Here is a 19,963-nt window from a genome sequence, read left to right as displayed (position 1 = left end):
CCAAAGACAGGGAAGTTACCTCCAGCAGATTTACAGAGAGGATTAAAGGGAAGAGTTGTTTATTTGCCTCTAGATTTGAATAAAAACATTAACACAATTGGAGTAGAAAAAGTGGAAGAGGAACCTCTGGTTATCTTGGTTAATGGTGTTCCGACAAAGAATAAGAAAATATGGCAAGATTTAGTGGATGTTAGGAAAGTCAAAAAGGCAACATTGTATTTGAAGAAAAATAATAAGTACTATAAGAATGTATATGTTGCAGAAGAGGAAGTAAGTGATGACGAGGATAGCGATTTGTGTGCTGGCCAAATTGAGAAAGTAGAGGCCTCTAAAAGTGAAGAAATATATGAACATTATAGTGTTCATCCTTTGCATTCCAAGGAAGTCATGGGGAATGCTATTGAGTTGTTTCAAATGAAACAAGCCAAAGGGAGTCCCATTAGTGTTTGGGAGGAAAGTTTGGAAGCTCGGTGTTTCCCACAGCTATTTCCCACAGGTCGAGGAGGAAGATATGATGAGCGATCTCATCAAATTCCTGCGTCTGAATACCGGACTTTACGATTGTATGCAGAAGATCCTAGGTTTCGTCAATGCATTCCCTATTTGTTTCATCTCCTGTTTGAAAGCGATCTGTCTGGACTGTCATATGCAGTGAACCACATCTTAAAAAGTGGTATACAAATGCGAAATATTTCGGCAAGGGACTTTATGCATAAAGTCAATGTCCAAGACAGTATTTTGGATTCTCACTTAATTAATCTCATGGCGTGTCAGCGTGGTACTAATGAATACTGGTACCGTCGTCATGGTGATTTAAAATGTATGCTGAGGAACTTAGGAACTCCGACATGGTTCCTCACTCTGAGCTGTGCCGAGTATGGCTGGGAAGACTTACTTCAATTTCTACGAGAGGCAAATGGAAATATTGAAAACATTGAATTCAAGACACCTGGAGAACTGTGTTCTTTGGATCCTTTGAATGTATGCAGGTACTTCAATCATAGATTTGAAGCTATGATGTCTTTCATTACAAATAAGAAGAATCCACCTCTTGGAGAGGTCTTGGATTTCTTCTGGAGAAAGGAGTACCAAGCAAGAGGTGCTCCTCATATACATATGTTGTTGTGGATCAAGGATGCACCTAAATTTGGAACAGATTCGGATGACTTAGTGATGAATTTCATAGAACAGTATTCTACGGATGTACCATGTTACAACGCATACCATTACGACTACCTACTGTTACAATGCGACCATTACAACGCATACCATTACAACGCATAGCGCTTTGAGGTGCTGGATAGTGGTAAGTATAATTTACTATTCTAACTCCAGTCCCCGTGGACACTAGGGAAGGTGTTGGATAGTAAATTATACTTATTCCCTATCCTAGAGCGCCCCCCAGCGCAATGCGTTGTAATGGTATGCGTTGTAAAAGTCGCGTTGTAACAGTAGGTAGTTGTAAAAGATGCGTTGTAACAGGTGTATACCGTATTCTACGTGTGCTGTTCCAAACGCAACGGAGAAGAAACGCCTAAGAGAACAAGTTCTACGTTTCCAAAGCCATCGTTGTGGAAAGTACTGTCGTCGTAAATTCAGAAACAAGGACAAGTTCTACACCAAATGTCGTTTCAACTTTCCACGACCGGTGATTTCTAAAGGAAGAGTGAACAGTTTGATGTCTTCACTGCGACATAATGTGACGAGGAAATCACCCAAAAATACATACAATTTGAAAAGGAACGAAGAGTCCAAGTACATCAACGACTACAACCCAGTGATTTTGTCCATGTGGAATGCTAACATGGATATACAGTTTGTGGGTGACAACTGTATGGCTGTGGCTTGGTATGTGACATCTTACATTACCAAAAAAGAAAAGACAGAACTCAAGGACATGTGGGAGGACATTTCCCATGAAAAGAGCCTCAGCAAGAAGTTGTACAGTTTCAGTCTGAAGATGTTGTTGCATCGAGAAATCGGAGCTTACGAATGTTCAGATCGATTGTCTTCAGCAAGTCTCTATGCCAAATCCAGGAGTATTGTTTGGGCGAGTCTTGGTCTTGCTGCAACACGAAATCGAGTTCTAAAACCTGTCCGGGAAATTGAATATTTGGCAGAAAAGGAACCAAACAGTACCGATATTTTGAAGACCAACATGTTGGATACATATTATCCAAATCGAAGCAGTCACCTTGAGAATGTTTGTCTATATGAGGTTCTACAAAATTATATATTCAAGAGGAACATCAAAGAAGATATTGAGAAAGGAGTGTATGCTGTAATTGGAAGTGAGGGATGCCTGGTCAAGCAAAGAAAATGCCAATTAGTAAACCATCGAAAATTGAGTGGCGAATCTCCAGAAAAAAAGGAGTTTTTCTATTTAGCACTTTTGCAACTTTTCAAGCCTTGGCGTGCAGAAGAGGAACTGCTTGGAGATTTCCTCTGTTACGAAGACTCTTTCACTGCTGCTAAGGAGACTATAGAATGTCCTGCTTTTCCCAAATATCAAGAAATGCTAACTTTGGAAATTGAGCAGGAAGCAACGATTGCAGCCGAGATTGCCAGAGACAGTTCTCAGGACAGTCAGAGTTCTGTTTCATTGAGTCAAGATCCACTTGGAGGACCTATTATCGAAAATGAAGCTGCCACTGCTATGAATGAAGTGGAAAGAGCCATGGCACATGCTCAGGAGGATTCGGTTAACTTAGAAGACTTGGAAAAACAACTCAACGTTGAGCAGAGGAAAATATATGATGAAGTTACCAAGCAAATTGAGCATGGATTAAGTCATGAGAAGAAAGAGTGCTCATGTACATCGTTGAAGCCTGTCCGACTGTATGTGAGTGGAGAAGCGGGAACTGGAAAAAGTTTCCTCATTAAAGCAATTTCATGCTATCTGCAGGAAAGGACTGAGTCATCGCTGTCTTGTGTTTTCACCGCTCCTACTGGACTTGCAGCACATAACATTAAAGGTATTACTTTGCATCGTCTACTGATGCTGCCGGTGGAGCATGACAACAAATTACAATACCACAAGTTATCTGGGGATGCTTGCTGTGAAGTTTCAAGAGTCTTGAGGAAAATGAAACTACTTATCATTGACGAAGTAAGCATGGTTTCCAATGTCATGCTTGCCTTTGTGCATTTGAGAATGCAAGAAGTACTTAAAACTGAATATGATGTGTTATTTGGTGGCAAACACATCATTGTTTTTGGAGATCTTCTGCAGCTGACACCAGTAAAAGGACAACCTGTGTTCAAAATACTCACGCATGAAGATACCAGGAAGTGCCTAGGGAGCATTGGCAAAATCAATATATGGTTAAACTTCAATTATGCTGAACTGCATGAAAATATGCGTCAGGCAAAAGATGAAGATTACAAGAATATTCTACAAGATATTAGAATTGGAAAAGTGACCGAGCATGGAAAAGAAGCTTTAAATGCACGATTACTTTCAAATTTATATCCCGAACAAGAGATTGTGGCTGAGAATATTTTTCAGAAAATTACTGAGAAGAAATCCGGAATATGTTTGATGCCAACTCTTGCAGAATGTGCCATCTTCAACAACAAAATGTTGAATTTAGAAAAGCAAGAGATTGTGAAACTTGAAGCTATTGACAAAATAGAGCATATGGGATCAACAATTATTTTGTCAGAGAATTTGAAATCAAAATTGGATTCATTAGAGAAGACTATATCTAAAACCGCGGGTTTTGAAAAGACTTTGAATGTGTGTTTAAATTGCCGAATCATTTTGAGAAGGAATTTACATGTTGAAAGAGGTCTGGTAAATGGATCAATGGGTAATGTTGTTGATTTTGAGAAGTACAGAAATAGAGATGGAATAGAATTTTTAAAAATTAAATTTGATGGCATTGAGGAAGTACAGCTAATTGGTCGTTGTTCTGCTAGGTTTTTGCTTGTTAAAGACTTATATGTTCGCCGTAAACAGTTTCCTGTTTGCTTGGCATATGCGGTGACAATCCATAAATCGCAAGGTTTAAGTGTAGACAGTGCATTGGTGAATATTGGCAGTTCTGTGTTCAAGGAGGGTATGGCATATGTGGCATTGTCACGAGTTAGAACTTTATCGGGATTGTACTTGATTGACTGTGATGTCACAAACATTTGTGCTGATCTAGATTGTGTTAAGGAATACAATAGGTTAAGAAGAGAGTATGCGCCACATTTGCCTCAATATCCTTTGTTTGAGAAATGTGTGGTAGGCCGGAAACGTAGAAATATCAGTAATAGTAGGGAGGTTGTAGCAAAAAAACCAAAAGTCGATGAACCGAAATTGTTAGCAGAAAGAAAGTGGATTCTGTTGAAGATGTTGTCGGTTTTCAATTTGAAAACAGTTCTGGTGTCAACTGCTATGCAAATGTAGTGGTTAATGTTCTCTTTTCACTAGAGAGTTTAAAAGAACAGATTCTGTTGAATTCAGAACAAATTTTATGCTGTTTATTGAATTCTGTTTTCGAGAAATGTAGCACTGATCGAACAAAAGTAGAAAGTGTGTCTGAAGTTCGTTATCTGTTAGATGAATGTTCAGGTCAAACAGACTTCTCTGAAAATAATCAGCAAGATTGTCAGGAGTTGTTAATGTATATGCTTGATGTATTGCAAGATGAGGGTGTAGATGTAGATCACCTGTTTGGGCTTTCTTATCAATGGCAGCATGACTGCGAGAACTGTATGGTATCAAGTACTACTAGTGTAGACTCAGAAAGATTTATATATTTAACTTTGCCAGATAGTAAATCAGTGTCCTTTAATAAGCTAGTAAATGCAGCGGATCACAACATGGAGTGTAGCCAATGTAAATCTGATATGATGTCAAAATTATTTATACGTAGATATGGCCAGTATGTCATTTTAATGATCCAACGATGTAGGCCTGATGGATCAAAATTGTCAACTTTAATAAAAAAATGTTGTGGCTTCTCAGCTGTCAATATCAGGAAGGACTTTTGTAACTGTAGCAATTATCTATCACGATGGTCCTTCAACAACATCAGGACATTATACAGCTTATTTAAAGTCTCGAAACGGCTGGTCATTCTGCAATGATTCCGTTGTAACTTTCAAAAAAAAATTGCCGTTTGACCTTAAAAATTCTTACCTGGTGTTTTTAAAACCAAAATTTTAAAGAAAGAATCTCGGGATTTCCTGTGAAGAATTGCAAAAGGTTCATCAAGTAGAGGGAATGTAAGTCTGCAATGCTGTCTAGATTATTGGTCCAAAACTTTTAATTATAATGTCAATTTAAAAATCCAACTATATAAACCTGATGCAAGTAAGTCTGCTTCATAGTAAGCAGTATCAGTGTCATAGGAAAAGGAGAACATGAGTGACAAAGAAGGGTAAGATATTAGTAGTCCAGGATTGTGAAAATATTCTTAAATGTATTCTTTTTGAAAGTTGCGAAAATAGAAAATGTCGGGATTTGATTGGAAGAATTACAAGAGTTGCGAATCGCGGCAACATGATTTGGCCTAGTGGAAACATGTGATAGAATGAGAGAAGTCTTTTATTGTATGTAACATATTTTTCAAAACGATGGAGGTTTTCTTTCAGAAAGTGGCGGGCTGAAAATATTTATAGCACAACAGAGTGGACGCTGTTCATAGGAGATCCTTCGACGTCATTGAAAGTAAGTTAATTTTAAGGAGTTTTGAATTCAGATTTCTTAGGTTGTATGGGTTTTTTAAACACAATAATTTTGATTGTGTTTTTTTTTCCCCGCTGTTACATGATGAATACCTTCAAGTCACTGATTTAAGTGAAATTTGATACATTCTGAGAACAGCAAAAATAAACCATTTAACATGTATAATTAATGTTCTGCATTTTGTACTTATGATATACATTTAGAAATGTGAGGTAGATATGGAGAAACTGAGTCTTCTGTAAGTGTCAATTTTAATGCTTACAGTGCTGTACTTCTGGGTACTGTTTTTTTTTAAAAAAAGGAATAGGCCTCACCTCAAAGAAAGCTCTTGAAAGCACACATCTTATTTGCATCCTGAAACAATCATTTAAAATATTAGACACAATTTTATGATGGCTTTACATCTTTTTTGCGCTGCTATTGCATCACTATTGTGAGACATCAGCAGTGCAAAAGAAGTACCATGTTCCAAAATAGGTCTCAGTTCATCAGCATGAAGATACTGTTTGTTTAAAATATATATCTTTAGGATTGTGTAGGGGACGTAGAGAAGCAGAGGCTTCTGTAAATGTCAAAGTTGTTGAAAAACTGTTTCTTCTTGAACCTTTTCCCTTTTCTTTTCTAATTTTTAAATACATGTTGTAATATTTTTGGAAATGTTTGTTCTCTCTTTTACAGATTGAAAGTATGAAAAAATATTTAAAAAAGGTAACAAGAATTATAAGGTAAATGTTTTCTACTCTTTTTACCCGCAATGCACTGCTGATGATGTCACTGACCATGTCATGAATGATGTAATAAGAGGACATGACTTACTTCATTGGTAGGCCTTCACATGCTTTATCTGCTCTGTATTTTTCAACAAGTGTAAAATTGATCTGTAACCCTGAGTAGGTCTCACCTTAAACAAACCTCAGGAGTCATCACACCTTATCGTCATCCTGAATTAATAAATAGATCTATTAAACAGTATCTCTGGTTTACTCCCTATAGCTGTCTTTCTTTTTACATTACTCTCTGTTTACTTCCCTAATACTAACTCTTCTTTTTTTAAAAAAAAATATTTTTTTGGTTCGCTTCAAGTTCGCGAACCGGGCAGCGAACTGGAAAGCGAACCAAAAGAAATAGAGCTTGCCAGAGTGCTAAACATTCTAGCAATTTTATTTGAAAGGGGAGGTAGTTCTGAAAAGAACTTTTTTTTATGTTTTTGTTGTTTTATTTATTTATTTATTTTTTTTGGAACATTTTTTGTTTTTTTTGTATTTTTAGAACAGTTTTATGTTTTTTTTGTGTTTTTCATGGAGGGGAAACAACAAAAAAACAGGCATTGAAAAGGGCTCAACAGGAGCAAAAAAAGAATTACTGCTTGGGTGGGTTAGGGCAGTTATGGTTTTCAAACACCAAGTTGATTAAGTTCACGCTCATGTTGCCACATGAGAGCATAGCACCACAATGTATGCACGTAAACTTCATGTGCTTGAAGTTTGGCTGTATGTTTGGCACAGTGTCCTGTGCCTCTCTTGCAGTCAAAGATATACTTGATGTTGATCTGGCCACAGGAGATGTCGGGGGATTATCTTGAAGGTCCCTTAACTCTGCCCGGCTGTAATTTAATGGATGCCACCTGACCATATGGCGATGCATAGTATAGTTGCCCATACTATACTTTTTGTCTGTGCCTCGAGATAATCTGTATTTGCAGATTAGGCAGGTGGCTTATTTGGCATTAACCTTCTTCTCCCCTCGAGGAATTGAGAAAAACTGCCATATAAAACTTGTTTTCCTTCGGGAAACACGGGGCAACTCCTGAATAAATTCAGGTTCATCAGTGTCCTCTTCTTCTAAGTCCTCCTCTTCCTCCTCTCTGTTGGAAATGAATTGTGATGGTGGTCCTCTCTTGTCATGAGGAGGTTGAGGTGGTGGTGGGGGTCCACCAGCTAAAGCAAGGATAGAAGCCATTGCAATCAAATTGGAAAATGGTCTTTCTCTCACCAAGATGAAAGTCAGAGTGAGGAAAGAAGGAGGGGTTTACATGATTTTGGAAAAGCAAAAGTTCTGAACCAATGAAAAGTGTTATTTTTAGGTCACATGACCTAGTCATACATCATTTGGAAACCAAAAGTGAAATGAACCAATGAAAAGTTTGATAAACAAGTCACATGACCTGTTCCGCTTACGTTACGCGGTGCACGCCGCGTCCCGCATCGCTTCCGGTTCGCGGTCCGGAGCACTTTCGGGAGCGGTAACGCGGCGCGTCATAAGACGCATTACGCGACAACGTGATACGTCGCGCTTCCGCGACGCGTCACAGTTCCGCTAACGAAACGTTTACCGGTTCGCGTACTAGATCGCGGCATCAAGTCGAACTAACGGAAAGCTTCCCGGTTCGCTTACCGGAAGCGAAGAAAAAAAATATTTTTAAAAAAATTATCAATAAACATCTAAAATATATTTTGGGTTTTAAAGAAGAATACATTTTACAGCTACAGATGTTAGCTTTTAAAAAACCAATGAAATTCACAGAAAAAAACATAGGTTATAGTCCATATATAGTTAGGAATTTGCATTTACAAAACCTTGAAAATTCAATGAAAAAACCATTGGTTATAGAACATATATAGTTAGGAATTTGCATTTATAAAACCTTATTTTACTCGCATAAAACCATTGAAATTCCATATATAGTTAGATGCGCTAACTATATATCGCGCACCCGCAATTCACTGCTGATGATGTCACATATTACATCATTCATGACATGGTTAGTGACATCACTGATGACATCTCAAATGACATCACTGATAAAATCACTGATAACATCTCATTTGACATGACTGATCACATCACTGATGATATCATTCATGTGATAATACCATGAACCTCTTCAGACTCTAATATAACCTTAGATACAATCAGTGTAAACAGACACTCACAGACTGTCACTCATCCATGGAGTTACTCACACACCTAGTCAGTTATGCAAAAAATCAATCACACCTCCATTTTCTCAACTATACAGTTATACACACCTTACTTATTCAAACATATACTAACACATATTTACTTTACTCTCTTATACAATCCCTGATACATGTTCACAATGATCCATACAGCCACTCACACATTCACTGGCTCTTATGCACAGTTATTTATAGATGTCAACTCTCACATGTACTGTGTTTTACATATGTACTTACTTTGACATGTAGCACTGAGATATCCATTCACTCACTAATACACTCATGCACAGTCAACCGCCCATACAGCTGTTTCCACATGCACTTTTGAACCCATACATCTAGTGAATCAACTACTCACACATCTATGTACAGAGTCACACACCTCCCAGCCACCCATACACACACACTCAGTTTCCCATACAAATACTTGGACAACCAATGAATAACCCATACAGTTACTCATATAGCTACTGATCAACATATGCAGCAGTTTGTAGAACAACAGATATAATGATGCACAAATTAAAACAGTTTAGTCACTAACCCATGCACTCAGTGAGACACATTTAATCACTCACTCATACAGTCAGTCATGCACCTACTAAATCCTTCATCCAGACACTTATACATCCACTCATTCTTCAATATGTAAGACATATTTTAACTTTACAGAAACATACAGTCACTGGATGTTGTCATCAGTGATGTCATTTGAGATGTCATCAGTGATGTCATTTGAGATGTCATCAGTGATATCATCAGTGATGTCACTAACCATGTCATGAATGATGTAATATGTGACATCATCAGCAGTGGATTGCGGGTGCACGATATATAGTTAGCGCATCTAACTATATATGGAATTTCAATGGTTTTATGCGAGTAAAATAAGGTTTTGTAAATGCAAATTCCTAACTATATATGTTCTATAACCAATGGTTTTTTCATTGAATATATATATATATATATATATATATATATATATATATATATCAACAGCAACGACTCCGGTCATGAAAGAGGCCGTCTCACAGGGCTGTCCGTGATCAGGGCACCGGCAGCCCTGTACAATATTGCCCACAGTACTTCCCCACTCAGGAAGAATTCTCACGGACACCTCGCATGGGTTTGCAGGTAATTTATTCACACATCAGACTGCACAGCAACGCGTTTCAACTTCGAAGTCGAAACGCGTTGCTGTGCAGTCTGATGTGTGATTAAATTACCTGCAAACCCATGTGAGGTGTCCGTGAGAATTCTTCCTGAGTGGGGAAGTACTGTGGGCAATATATATATATATTACCTACTGGCGGTCGCCAGTAGGTATATATAGTTAGGATTTTTTCTCTATGGGATTTTTGAAAATTCTATGTCTAATAACTTTGGCGTTTGTGGACGGAATTGGCTGAAATTTTCAGGAAAATTGAACATTTTGATTCTGAGCAGCCCCTGACAATTTGGGGGGGTTTCATCAAGGGGGGGCCGAGAAAAAAGGGGGGTCCCAAAACACGTTTTTCCCATGTTAATTTTTATAGGGCGGTTGGCCTCACTTTTAGCTCGAACGGCTGAATGGATTCGCACGAAACTTGGCAAAATTGCAGGGACTGTTAGCCCGATGTGCCTTTGCTAGGTCTCAATATATGTGCTCCAGTGGATTTTGAGTAATTTAGGTTCAAAAAAAGATATATATCTGGGCGGAGCCTATCCCCACATCTGACCTGATTGGCTGTCAGCACTTCATCCAAGAAGTTTTGGCAGCCATCTTGGGACCAATATACATGATAGCACCTCATTAAAAAGCATTGTAATTAATAGAGGGTTTTAGGACTTTAGTTACATTATAAATCATTTGTTGATGGTACCATACTCGTTTTAGGAATTGTGGTGGGTTCTAAGGTGATTTTACCATGTGAAAAAACCTCCTGCTGTGATATCATGAATATTGTTTGAAAGAAAACTAATATCTCATGATTTTCCCACATTGGTTTGGAAGGGGATCTATAAGCTAAACTGAAAGCATATTTTCTGTAAATTCACATTATCTTTCTCAGTCATGTGAAAATGAAGTCTGACATTCTCAGTAAAACATGTACATCCAACAAGGACAGAGACTGTCAGTTGATTCCTTTGTGTTCTACTGCAGCCTCCTAGAGTGTTCTAAAGAACAACTAGAGCGCTAACAGTCCTACTTATTACAAAGGTATGGCACACCTGAAGCCATCTTGATTGGAATAAAGTGGTAACTCTTAAAACATTTAATTTAAAAAGAAACAACATGAGGGGGTATATTTTGCCATCGAAAGTATGATTAGTGCTGCAGAATGAAAAATTAGGGCACATTTTGAGTGACTTCTCAAATCCTTTTCTATTTCATTAAAACATTCTGACATGCAGTCTCCCAAAATGGCTACCAGAGACAAAAGAGCCCAAATGTAGCCCAAATATCACCCAGATGTAGCCCAAGTATAGCCCAATGACAGAATGTCCCAGAGTGTTCTAAAGAACAACTAGAGCGCTAACAGTCGTACTTATTACAAAGGTATGGCACACCTGAAGCCATCTTGATTGGAATAAAGTGGTAACTCTTAAAACATTTAATTTAAAAAGAAACAACATGAGGGGGTATATTTTGCCATAGAAAGTATGATTAGTGCTGCAGAATGAAAAATTAGGGCACATTTTGAGTGACTCCTCAAATCCTTTTCTATTTCATTAAAACATTCTGACATGCAGTCTCCCAAAATGGCCACCAGAGACAAAAGAGCCCAAATGTAGCCCAAATATCACCCAGATGTAGCCCAAGTATAGCCTAATGACAGAATGTCCCAGAGTGTTCTAAAGAACAACTAGACGCTAACAGTCCTACTTATTACAAAGGTATAGCACACCTGGAGCCATCGTGATGGGAATAAAGTGGTAACTCTTAAAACATTTAATTTAAAAAGGAACAACATGAGGGGGTATATTATGCAATAGAAGGTATTATTAGTGCTGCAGAAAGAAAAATTAGGGCACATTTTGAGTGACTTTTCAAATCCTCTTCTATTTCATTAAAAAATTCTGACATGCAGTCTCCCAAAATGGCCACCAGAGACAAAAGAGCCCAAATGTAGCCCAAATATCACCCAGATGTAGCCCAAGTATAGCCCAATGACAGAATGTCCCAGAGTGTTCTAAAGAACAACTAGAGCGCTAACAGTCTTACTTATGACAAAAGTATGGCACACCAGAAGCCATCTTGATTGGAATGAAGTGGTAAGTCTGAAAACACTCAATTTAAAAAGGAACAACATGAGGGGGTTAATTTTGCCATAGAAAGTATGATTAGTGCTTCAGAAAGAAAAATTAGGGATCATTTTGAGTGACTTCTCAAATCCTCTTCTATTTCATTAAAAAAATTCTGACATGCAGACTGAAACATGCACTTTGAATACCAGCAGCAGACGTCCCTGGTGAGCAGTAGCTTTACTACAGTGATCTAATGTGCAACTAGAGTGCTAACATTCAGAATTTATGGCAAATGTGTGACACATCTGAATGCCTTCTTGATGGAACCAAAGTAAACAAGCATTGAAAATGCAATAGATCTCGCCCTCGTTTAAGTTAAAGCCATTCTGTTTGTAATGAGGTGGTTTTTTAGCTTTGCTTTTATTAGTGTTTTTTCGACTTTCATGTAAATAACATGCATCTGTATGCATATAAGTATATGTATGCATGCATTTATGTTTGTATTTATATAGATTTACAGATGATATATGTTTATATATGTATGTATATATATATATTTACTGAAAAAACCATAGGTTATAGACCATATATAGTTAGGAATTAGCATTTACAAAACCTTGAAAATTCACTGAAAAAACCATAGGTTATAGACCATATATAGTTAGGAATTAGCATTTACAAAACCTTGAAAATTCACTGAAAAAACCATAGGTTATAGACCATATATAGTAAGGAATTTGCATTTACAAAACCTTATTTTACTCACACAAAACCATTGAAATTCCATATATAGTTAGTTGCACTAACTATATATCGCGCACCCGCAATCCACTGCTGATGATGTCACATATTACATCATTCATGACATGGTCAGTGACATCACTGATGACATCACTGATGACATCTCAAATGACATCACTGATGACATCACTGATGACAACATCCAGTGACTATATGTTTCTGTAAAGTTAAAATATGTATTACATATTGAAGAATGAGTGGATGTATAAGTGTCTGGATGAAGGATTTAGTAGGTGCATGACTGACTGTATGAGTGAGTGATTAAATGTGTCTCACTGAGTGCATGGGTTAGTGACTAAACTGTCTTAATTTGTGCATCATTATGTCTGTTGTTCTGTAAACTGTTGCATGTGTTGATAAGTAGCTATATGAGTAACTATATGGGTTATTGATTGGTTGCCCAAGTATTTGTATGGGAGACTGAGTGTGTGTGTGGGTGGCTGGGAGGTGTATGACTCTGTGCATAGATGTGTGAGCAATTGATTCACTAGATGTATGGTTTCAAAAGTGCATGTGGAAACAGCTGTATGGGCGGTTGACTGTGTGCATGAGTGTATTGGTGAGTGAATGGATATCTCAGTGCTACATGTCAAAGTAAGTACATATGTAAAACACAGTACATGTGAGAGTTGACATATATAAATAACTGTGCATAAGAGCCAGTGAATGTGTGAGTGGCTGTATGGATCATTGTGAACTTGTATCAGGGATTGTATAAGAGAGTAAATATGTGTTAGTATATGTTTGAATAAGTAAAGTTTGTAGTCAAGTCAAGTCAAGTCAGAGAATTTATATAGCGCACTACATACCCAGAGGGTCTCAAGGCGCTAAGGGAGGGGAGGAGGATTACTTGTCAAATATCCACGTTTTAAGTTGCTTTCTAAATGCTAGGAGGTTCTGGGTAAGGCGAAGGTAGGTGGGGAGTGAGTTCCATGTTTTAGCTGCCAGGTATGAGAAGGATCTGCCTCCCATGGTGGTCTTGTTGATGCGGGGTACAGTGGCGAGGGCTTGGCTGGAAGAGCGTAGTTGGCGGGAGGGGGTGTAGAAGGACAGTCGTGAGTTGAGGCATTCTGGTCCGATGTCGTAGAGTGATTTGTGTGAGTGGGTTAGCAGTCGGAAAGTGATCCTCTTATTGACGGGTAGCCAGTGGAGGTCTTTCAGGTGGCCAGAGATGTGTTCGTTACGCGGGATGTCTAATATGATCCTGGCTGAGGCGTTTTGGATTCGTTGGAGTTTCTTCTGGAGTTTAGCGGTAGTACCTGCGTAGAGGGTGTTTCCGTAGTCCAGTCGGCTCGTGACCAGAGCATGGGTGACTGTTTTTCTGGTTTCGGTGGGGATCCAGCTAAATGTTTTTTTGAGCTTGCGAAGAATGTTGAAGCAGGATGAGGATACGGCGTTGACTTGTTTATTCATTGAAAGTGAAGAGTCCAGGATAACGCCTAGGTTCCATGCGTGGTCTGTCGGGATGGGTGCTTTTCCAAGGGCTTCCGGCCACCAAGAGTCGTCCCATGCAGAGGGGGATGTACCTAAGATGAGGACTTCTGTTTTATCTGAGTTCAGTTTCAGACGGCTGTGTTTCATCCATTCGGCAACTTCTTTCATTTCTTCGTGTAGGTTTGTTTTGGCTGTATAGTTGAGGAAATGGAGGTGTGATTGATTCTTTGCATGACTGACTAGGTGTGTGAGTAACTCCATGGATGAGTGACAGTCTGTGAGTGTCTGTTTACACTGATTGTATCTAAGGTTATATTAGAGTCTGAAGAGGTTCATCGTATTATCACATGAATGATATCATCAGTGATGTGATCAGTAATGTCAAATGAGATGTCATCAGTGATGTCATCAGTGATGTCATTTGAGATGTCATCAGTGATGTCATTTGAGATGTCTCAGTGATGTCATCAGTGATGTCACTGACCATGTCATGAATGATGTAATATGTGACATCATCAGCAGTGGATTGCGGGTGCGCGATATATAGTTAGTGCAACTAACTATGTATGGAATTTCAATGGTTTTGTGTGAGTAAAATAAGGTTTTGTAAATGCGAATTCCTAACTATATATGGTCTATAACCTATGGTTTTTTCAGTGAATTTTCAAGGTTTTGTAAATGCTAATTCCTAACTATATATGGTCTATAACCTATGGTTTTTTCAGTGAATATATATATATATATATATATATATATATATATATATATATATATATATATATATTCACTAAAAAAACCATAGGTTATAGACCATATATAGTTAGGGATTAGCATTTAAAAAACCTTATTTTATTTGCACAAAACCATTGAAATTCCATATATAGTTAGTTGCACTAACTATATATCGCGGACCCGCAATCCACTGCTAATGATGTCACATATTACATCATTCATGACATGGTCAGTGACATCACTGATGACATCACTGATGACATCTCAAATGACATCACTGATGACATCACTGATGACATCTCATTTGACATTACTGATCACATCACTGATGACATCATTCATGTGATTATACGATGAACCTCTTCAGACTCTGATATAACCTTAGATACACTCAGTGTAAACAGACACTCACAGACTGTCACTCATCCATGGAGTTACTCACACACCTAGTCAGTCATGCAAAGAATCAATCACACCTCCATTTCCTAAACTATACAGTTATACACACCTTACTTATTCGAACATATACTAACACATATTTACTCTTTTATACAATCTCTGATACAAGTTCACAATGATCCATACAGCCACTCACACATTTACTGGCTCTTATGCACAGTAATTTATATATGTGAACTCTCACATGTACTGTGTTTTACATATGTACTTACTTTGACATGTAGCACTGAGATATCCATTCACTCACCAATACTCTCGTACACAGTCAACCACCCATACAGCTGTTTCCACATGCAGTTTTGAACCCATAGATCTAGTGAATCAACTGTTCACACATGTATGCACAGAGTCACACACCTCCCAGCCACCCCCCCACACACACACTCACTCTCCCATACAAATACTTGGACAACCAATCAATAACCCATACAGTTACTCATATAGCTACTGATCAACACATGCAGCAGTTCATAGAACAACAGATATAATGATGCACAAATTAAGACAGTTTAGTCACTAACCCATGCACTCAGTGAGACACATTTAATCACTCTCTCATACAGTCAGTCATGCACCTACTAAATCCTTCATCCAGACACTTATACATCCACTCATTCTTCAATATGTAAGACATATTTTAACTTTACAGAAACAGACAGTCACTGGATGATGTCATCAGTGATGTCATCAGTGATGTCATTTGAGATGTCATCAGTGATGTCATCAGTGATGTCACTGACCATGTCATGAATGATGTAATATGTGACATCATTAGCAGTGGATTGCGGGTCCGCGATATATAGTTAGTGCAACTAACTATATATGGAATTTCAATGGTTTTGTGCAAATAAAATAAGGTTTTTTAAATGCTAATCCCTAACTATATATGGTCTATAACCTATGGTTTTTTTAGTGAATTTTCAAGGTTTTGTAAATGCAAATTCCTAACTATATATGGTCTATAACCTATGGTTTTTTCTGTGAATTTCATTGGTTTTTTAAAAGCTAATATCTATAGCTGTAAAATATATTCTTTATTAAGTGACGTATCACGTAGCCCGTGAGCCGCCTCATGATGCATCGCATAACCGTGACGTATCGTCTCTGCAGCGCAAACCAAACCCAAAACGTAAGCGCGCCAGAACACGCTTAAAGATATATATATATTTTTTTAACCTTAATTAGACAAAATCCACACGTGCACATATCACAAACGTTCAAAAAACACAATATGTCGGACTCCCGTTACGCTGCCGGTTAGCTGCCCGGTTAACGTACCAGGAAGCACCTTTACCGCGAAAAATCGCAATTTATTTTTTTTTCACCCCCCAGGGAACTTTAATAGCCCCCTCATCAATCCTAGGGGTTCAGGAGGGGTCTGCCTTACCCCTTTCATTCATTTACACCTTTTTTTTTTCCACCTCTTGTCTCTCGATCCCACAGAGAGACAAGATGGCGGCCGCTCCAGACTGTTTACAATGATAACAGCCAATCAGCTTCTCCTCAGACTCCCGTTACACTGCCGATTAGCTTCCCGGTAGCTGCCCGGTTAGCTGCCCATTTCGCGTACCAAGACGCGTCTCTACGGCGAAAAAATCGGATTTTTTTGTTTGGTTTTTTTTGGCCCCACGTGGCTTTATAATATCCCCCTCATCAATCCTAGGGGGTCAGAAGGGGTCTACCTTGCCCTCTTTCCTTCATTTCCCCCTTTGTTTTGGCCTCCTCTTGTCTCTCGATCCTACCGAGAGACAAGATGGTGGCCGCTCCGGACTGTTTACAATATTGACAGCCAATCAGCTACTCCTCAGACTCCCGTTACACTGCCGGTTAGCTTCCCGGTTAGCTGCCCGGTTAGCTGCCCGGTTCGCGTACCAAGACGCGTCTCTACGGCGAAAAAATCGGATTTTTTTATTTTTTTTTTTGGGTTACACTGACGGTTAGCTTCCCGGTTAGCTGCCCGGTTAGCTGCCCGGTTCGCGAACCAAGACGCGTCTCTACGGCGAAAAAATCGGAATTTTTTTTTTTTTTTTTGGGTTACACTGACGGTTAGCTTCCCGGTTAGCTGCCCGGTTAGCTGCCCGGTTCGCGAACCAAGACGCGTCTCTACGGCGAAAAAATCGGATTTTTTTTTTTTTTTTTTGGGCCCGGCGTGGCTCTATAATATCCCCCTCATCAATCCTAGGGGGTCAGAAGGGGTCTACCTTGCCCCCTTCCCTTCATTTCCCCCTTTGTTTTGGCCTCCTCTTGTCTCTCGATCCTACCGAGAGACAAGATGGCGGCCGCACCGGACTGTTTAGAATGTTGACAGACACCGGAGAGCCAATCAGCTTCGCTTTGCAAAGTTCCGATACGCGAAAAGTTCGCGAACCGGAGCGCTGCCCGGAGCGCTGTTACAGATATATATCTTGATTTAAACGTTAATTTCTCAAAATCCACTGAAGCACATATATTGAGACCTAGCAAAGGCACATCGGGCTAACAGTCCCTACAATTTTGCCAAGTTTCGTGCAAATCCATTCAGCCGTTCGAGCTAAAAGTGAGTCCAACCGCCCTATGGAAAACTCAATGTTAAAAACGCGTTTTGGGACCCCCCTTTTTTCTCAGCCCCCCCTTGACGAAACCCCCCCAAATTTGCAGGAGCTGCTCAGAAACAAAATGTGCCATTTTCCTGAAAATTTCAGCCGATTCCGTCCACAAACGCCAAAGTTATTAGACATAGAATTTTCAGAAATCCCATAGGGAAAAAATCCTAACTATATATACCTACTGGCGACCGCCAGTAGGTAATATATATATATATATATATATTACCTACTGGCGGTCGCCAGTAGGTATATATAGTTAGGATTTTTTCTCTATGGGATTTTTGAAAATTCTATGTCTAATAACTTTGGCGTTTGTGGACGGAATTGGCTGAAAGTTTCAGGAAAATGGAACATTTTGTTTCTGAGCAGCCCCTGAAAATTTGGGGGGGTTTCATCAAGGAGGGGCCGAGAAAAAAGGGGGGTCCCAAAACGCGTTTTTCCCATGTTAATTTCCATAGGGCGGTTGGCCTCACTTTTAGCTCGAACGGCTGAATGGATTTGCACGAAACTTGGCAAAATTGTAGGGACTGTTAGCCCGATGTGCCTTTGCTAGGTCTCAATATATGTGCTCCAGTGGATTTTGAGTAATTTAGGTTCAAAACAAGATATATATCTGGGCGGAGCCTAACCACACATCTGATCTGATTGGCTGTCAGCACTTCATCCAAGAAGTGTTGGCAGCCATCTTGGGACCAATATACATGATAGCACCTCATTAAAAAGCATTGTAGTTAATAGAGGGTTTTAGGACTTTAGTTACATTATAAATCATTTGTTGATGGTACCATACTCGTTTTAGGAATTGTGGTGGATTCTAAGGTGATTTTACCATGTGAAAAAACCTTCTGCTGTGATATCATGAATATTGTTTGAAAGAAAACTAATATCTCATGATTTTCCCACAGTGGTTTGGAAGGGGATCTATAAGCTAAACTGAAAGCATATTTTCTGTAAATTCACATTATCTTTCTCAGTCATGTGAAAATGAAGTCTGACATTCTCAGTAAAACATGTACATCCAACAAGGACAGAGACTGTCAGTTGATTCCTTTGTGTTCTACTGCAGCCTCCTAGAGTGTTCTAAAGAACAACTAGAGCGCTAACAGTCCTACTTATTACAAAGGTATGGCACACCTGAAGCCATCTTGATTGGAATAAAGTGGTAACTCTTAAAACATTTAATTTAAAAAGAAACAACATGAGGGGGTATATTTTGCCATAGAAAGTATGATTAGTGCTGCAGAATGAAAAATTAGGGCACATTTTGAGTGACTTCTCAAATCCTTTTCTATTTCATTAAAGCATTCTGACATGCAGTCTCCCAAAATGGCCACCAGAGACAAAAGAGCCCAAATGTAGCCTAAATATCACCCAGATGTAGCCCAAGTATAGCCCAATGACAGAATGTCCCAGAGTGTTCTAAAGAACAACTAGAGCGCTAACAGTCCTACTTATTACAAAGGTATGGCACACCTGAAGCCATCTTGATTGGAATAAAGTGGTAACTCTTAAAACATTTAATTTAAAAAGAAACAACATGAGGGGGTATATTTTGCCATAGAAAGTATGATTAGTGCTGCAGAATGAAAAATTAGGGCACATTTTGAGTGACTTCTCAAATCCTTTTCTATTTCATTAAAACATTCTGACATGCAGTCTCCCAAAATGGCCACCAGAGACAAAAGAGCCCAAATGTAGCCCAAATATCACCCAGATGTAGCCCAAGTATAGCCCAATGACAGAATGTCCCAGTGTGTTCTAAAGAACAACTAGAGCGCAAACAGTCCTACTTATTACAAAGGTATAGCACACCTGGAGCCATCGTGATGGGAATAAAGTGGTAACTCTTAAGACATTTAATTTAAAAAGGAACAAAATGAGGGGGTATATTATGCAATAGAAGGTATTATTAGTGCTGCAGAAAGAAAAATTAGGGCACATTTTGAGTGACTTTTCAAATCCTCTTCTATTTCATTAAAAAATTCTGACATGCAGTCTCCCAAAATGGCCACCAGAGACAAAAGAGCCCAAATGTAGCCCAAATATCACCCAGATGTAGCCCAAGTATAGCCCAATGACAGAAT

This window comes from Lissotriton vulgaris, chromosome 8 (genome assembly GCF_964263255.1).
Source record: "Lissotriton vulgaris chromosome 8, aLisVul1.2, whole genome shotgun sequence".
Lineage (NCBI taxonomy): Eukaryota > Metazoa > Chordata > Amphibia > Caudata > Salamandridae > Lissotriton > Lissotriton vulgaris.
The sequence above is the reverse complement of the archived record's forward strand: the minus strand, read 5'-3'. Positions refer to the sequence as shown.